This window comes from Amblyomma maculatum, chromosome 1, assembly GCF_055883805.1.
Source record: "Amblyomma maculatum isolate TAMU_Amacu chromosome 1, ASM5588380v1, whole genome shotgun sequence".
NCBI lineage: Eukaryota > Metazoa > Arthropoda > Arachnida > Ixodida > Ixodidae > Amblyomma > Amblyomma maculatum.
Window position 1 is genome coordinate 481,438,988 of NC_139344.1, and position 5,413 is coordinate 481,444,400.

The window sequence follows — 5,413 nt, forward strand, 5'->3', positions numbered from 1 at the left end:
CACCTGTGTAGCCTACACTAGTTGAACCTGTTATGCCCATTTAAAAACTGCTCGAGTAATTCATCCGTACTAAACAGGCATGAAACAGATAACGAGTCAAGCACATTACTCCTATGCCATGCAGGCACGTTCTTGGTTGAAGCAGGTCGTTTTAGCTATGGCTGTTGGTGTTCCACGTAATGTGGTAGCTCACGAGTATAAGCTAATGAGTAGGTGTGGGATGATAGTGTCACAAATTCAGGAATTGGTGATTCAGCGAGTTGTAAAGTAATGAGGATCTGCAGGGGAAGCCATTAAAACTATCGCATTAGGGCTGATGTCTTCCAGTTTTTTCTCTTTTCTTGCGTTTTTTTTAAGGTTTGATTTTTTTTATTTTTGAGGAAATATGCTAAAAGGAACCTATAAAGGTAATTATTGTCATATTGTAATGCAGTACACTTCTAGGATTTTTTTTGTTGGTATTCAAGTCAAATTTTAAATGTTTCTGCATACCCCCTTTAATTTACAAATTTCTCAAAACTGCTTTTCGCAGTCTATTTGGACGTCATCTCACGGCCTACTCTTAGCTGCCCCCTACTGACAAACTTGGCCATCTGGGACCAAATGATGCAGGCGAAATGGGCCACAGTGGGGAATGGTTGTGACATTTTCTTTACTTTTCTCATCAGCATGTGTCGAGTTGAAGGGAAAGGAAGGGCATTATTTTTTACCTCCATCTGCGTTAGTAAAACCAGCTTAAAAATTTGTGTCGTGGAAATGAGTGATGAAATACTAATCGTTAGTGCACCTTTTCTAGCCACAGCAAATACCTTTTCATTGTTCCTTTAATCGAGCTGAACTAGTTCGTTCATTATCACAAAAATGTATGCAGCTTTGTCCTCATCTATTTGTTCCTTCTTTGTTGTGGTTTCCATGCAGCAGTTTTATAACAACTTCATTCCTTTCGTGCACAGACAAGGGTAGGAAAATGAATGGCTCGTGACGACATGCATATGAAAAAAGCCAAAAGTGATTGAAATCAAGTAAAGCATATGGAAATTTTTATTATTGTTGTTTCACAGGATATTCAATGGAAAATTATTGCTTTAATCGTTTTTTACCTGAAAGATTACGGTGGAAGTAGGAGAGACGGCAACTATATGTAAATAGAGAGATCCAAAGCTACCGCAGTGGATGATAAACCTCGTTCGTCCGAGTATACTAATTCGGTTGTGCATAGCCGAATATTGAGATTGCTCACAAGGGTCACCCCCAACCAGTGCGGCAATAGGTCTAATACCACAAGTGCCACTTGGAATGCGATTGAGTGGTGAGAGTAGCAGCTGTACCAAACCCTTACAAAAATGCATGTAGGGTTTCTATAGAAATTCGAAAGCGTTGTGTCAATACACGCTGTTGAAAGTCTGTTGATAATCGGCAACATCTTGGATGATGCAGTGTTGACCTCTTGTTGAGCGCTTATGAAATAGTGGCCCATGTGTTTCTTAAGAGCGCTTTTGGAATTCGCGCAACTGAAATTCTGTTGATTTCAGGCTCAAATGCTTCAGAAACTCTGCAAGTGACGCTTTTTGATTTTCTGCTACCTTTCCACTCCTGAACAACAGAAAATAGTACACGACCATCGGTTTGCCAGGAGCAGACACGGGGTGATTTTCATTAATGCAAAAGTAGTACAGTACATCTCCTAGCTGCGATAAGTCACCACATTCTATGTTCTGCCCGACCAATCAACAATCCTGTCTGATCAGTGCTGGTTAATGATAAGCATAGTGAGGCATAAAAGAACAAAACAGATCTTGATCTTTTAAGCCCCATTATACTTACTCACTCATTAACCTACACTAAACTGACTAAATTGTTGATTGATCGAGCAGAACATAGAATGTGTTGACTGACCGCAGCAAGGATATGTGCTGTTCTACTTTTGCATTAATGTAAACCACCTCGTGCCTGCTCCCGGCTAACCGTTGATCACGCAGCATTTTCTGTTAATCCGCAGCGGAAAGGGAACACAGAATAAAAAATGCGCGTTAATGAGAAAGAAAAAATATGCATCTTTGGTGAACCCATAACATGAGCTGGGCTGTTTATTTGCTTTATTTCAATTCATATGCAAGGTATGACGCCAGGCTATTCTTTGCGTAAAACGCTGATACGTCCGGGAACTCCTCGCATGTGATGCTGAAATAAACAATATAAATCATAATTAAGTTGCGGTATATACTAACTTAAAAATAGAGGAAAGGCATTTGTGCGCTGCTCCACGTCATAGCTCAAGAAATTTCTTGTCTAAAATGAGTTGTCACTGTCTTTCACTGCTTAGACGGCATCGACCGCCGCTTCCACAGCTCGGCAGCACTGCCACATCGTTCATTTCTCCCTGATAAACAATATATGCTGCCGTCAAAGATCCTATTGTGAATATAAATAGCAAAGTGCAAGTCACAAGCATTACTACCCAGAAAACTTGAAGCAGAATTACCAACTATAGGCACCAAAATGAGTGGAAACAAAAACAAACACTGCAAAAATGGTGGAGCTGCACAGATTCAATAATCCACAATGTGTGACAGAGGCATATTATGATCTCGATAATGTGTCCGTCTCAGCGCGAGTAGCGTATCGAAAGAGTACAGCACTGTGCCGAACAATCCGTCAAAAACGGTCACCTTGTAAAAGAAAGAAAATGTCGCCATCCCAACTGGCGTTCCATCGGCCCCAGCGTCCGCGTTAGAGACAAGCCTGGTTCTCTCTCTCTCCCTCCTTTTTTTCCGACGAGGCTGGCTTGCCTGCTAGAAATATTTACATGCTCGCTTCCCCTTGTAGCACACACTGTACAAGACTGGCACAAACACGAATAGGAAAAAGTAAAACTCTCACCAAAGTGCAGACGCTCCCTCCGCCCGTGCCGGCTTTTCGCCCAGAATCCAAAACGCCTGCGACTGTTGAACTTCTTAAACACGTCCTCCTTGCGCAGAAGCTGCCACCCAAGAGCGGATTCCTCCGAAGACTTAAATGCGTACGTTCGCGCTCAAATTTGAACAAAACGATCTTCGTGATAATCACCAGCGAAAAACCTACATACGGTGCTTCGCTCACAGTGCAAGATGCGACCACGGTGGCGGGAAAACGCCAACTGAACTGGCACATCGCCGCACTCAGCGTACCCGCGTCCGCGTGCAAAGAAAACAGGGCGCGGAAGAACAGCTTCGGTGAAAAGGGGGAGCCGCCGCCCCCGCTGCGCGAGCTATGCTGCAGCCAAGGTCATCTCCGTGAAGACAAACCACGGAGAAGGCAGAGAGCAGAGACCCAGAGGGAGCAACCCCTCCCCCCCTCCCCCTTTTTCCCCCCAGCCGACAGGAAGTAACTCTCGACCCTCCGGACATGCTGGCGCCGTTCGCGGCACAGGGGAAAGATGGGTGTGGACAGTAGCAAGGCAGTGGCCGAATGCTTCTTTGAAAAGACGAGTCGCGGATAGAAGACGCGTGTAATCCTATTTTTTTTTCTTTTTATTTCATACGCGAATGTTTTTGCTATGCGTGTTAACTCTATAGTATGCGTGGGATCAATCCGTCATTATTAGAACCCCTCAATGTTTAAAGTGACTTCATTTTAGCATGGTGTCCACTTTAAGAAAGGAAGGAAAAGAAAAAAATAACAGTTAAATTCTCCAAAGACATACAGGATTCCAATACAGACTGCACCTCATTTTGCGGCAAAAGCTACGGGCAAAAATACCTAGGCTTGGGCAGAATGTCAGACCCTGAAGCATATATATAGTGAACTTTGCAACTGGTTTAAAAAAGCTTTGTCCTGCCCTACATGGTAGGTTCAATCTAGGATCCTGTTTGTTAGTATGATGACTCACTGAACTTGTTTTATGATAAATATAAAATATGTCCTACCAATAAAGTTACCTTCTGCGACATACAGAAGCTGATTCATTACAGATTCTGACTGACATTCAACGATGTATTTGCATTATTAGTGGAGGCTTTGCCATCATGAAGTTTTTAGGGCATATTTTCACTGTGTTGCGAAGCTTGAGCTAAGTGTGCACCGTTAATATGTACTTTTATATAACATGAACGAGCACGCAACTGCATGCTGCTCTTATATTTCCCTTTGCAGAATGTGGCCAATAGTTGATTACAAGTGAGACCAAAAATTCATAACGAAATTGTCACATCATGTTCTTATCATTTGTGCCTAAAACTACTTAAAAACATGGGTCAGCTTGAACAGTACACGCTAATTGTTCGTGAACGTTGAAAACTGACAACAAAAAGCACATAGAAAAAATAGCACAAAAAGTCTATTGGGTAGAACACAATGAAAATTCTGTGGGCCCTGTAAAGATTGCACTCAGCTGGGGTTGAATGTCTATCGAAATTCAATAAATTCAAAAGGCGGTCAATAGTCCAACAATAGAGTTTCAAAACTCATTTTTGTAAGGGAAACCCTTTAGTCCTCCTCTAGGAGCACCAAAGGGTTCTAGCCAGAGCCACTGCTAAAGGTATACTGCAGAGAATTTGCAACTTTATCTGAAATCGCTGAAATTGCATTCGGGAGATGCAGTTATCAAAAGCTCTTTTGTGCACTGCTTTGAGATTATTGTACTGGCAAGTTATATTTTGTAGAAGATGGCTGTAAAAGTGTGAACTTTCCTTAGAACTAGGGCTAGGTAGTTTTTAATGAGGAATTATATACAACTCTGAAAAGTTTTGTTAAGCAAAAGCTGTAAAGAACTGTATTAACACGATAAGTACAAACCATCTTCTCTTGGTCACGTGTCAGTGTATGTTAAATAAGACTTGAAATTTCTCCAACCAACACTTATTTTATAAAACCCGACGTTTCGGAGCCGGCTCGGCTCCTTCTTCAGGGGTGCATGAGTGTATGTTGTGCCTCGAGGCTCCTGTATTGTGCTCTTTCTGTGATGGGTTCCTTGCGACATAGGCAAGTGGCTTTGCCTTATGAGTGACTTTAAAGCAACTCGCACTTCCTTTAGTTTTGCACTTGTACAATCAAGCACAAGAGACGAATTATAGAGTCATTCAGCACTACACATCTTGCATCTACAGTACACCTAATGTGGAAAGCCCGGGAGTGTTGCCAGCAATCTCTCTGTTATGCTTTTCTCACTCCGAATTTTTTTTATACTGTCCTCAACAGTTGAAAACGCAGCTAAGTTGATGCAGATAATTTTCGGATAATGATTGGGTTTGTCCGCACATTCACGAAGCATGCTTGGGTAGAAATACAGAAAAATACCGAGTTCTCACTATACACTAACTATCTTAAACGGAGTTGCGAACTGATTGTAATCTTCATTTATCGGAATTTGTTTTTGGCAGAATCACAAAGTGGCGGAAATATGTGTAGGTGGTTTCTTCACATTCACATTCAAGAG

At 42.0% G+C, this 5,413-nt stretch overlaps 1 long non-coding RNA gene across 1 annotated transcript; it reads right to left on the minus strand.

Annotated features, from left to right (window-relative positions):
• Positions 1 to 2,056: 2,056 nt before the first annotated feature.
• On the minus strand, positions 2,057 to 3,017 carry LOC146210087 (uncharacterized). Its single transcript, XR_014703510.1, has 2 exons — positions 2,670 to 3,017; positions 2,057 to 2,181 (listed from the first exon to the last, which is right to left on the minus strand). It is a non-coding gene; the product is annotated as an uncharacterized LOC146210087 (long non-coding RNA).
• Positions 3,018 to 5,413: the final 2,396 nt, after the last annotated feature.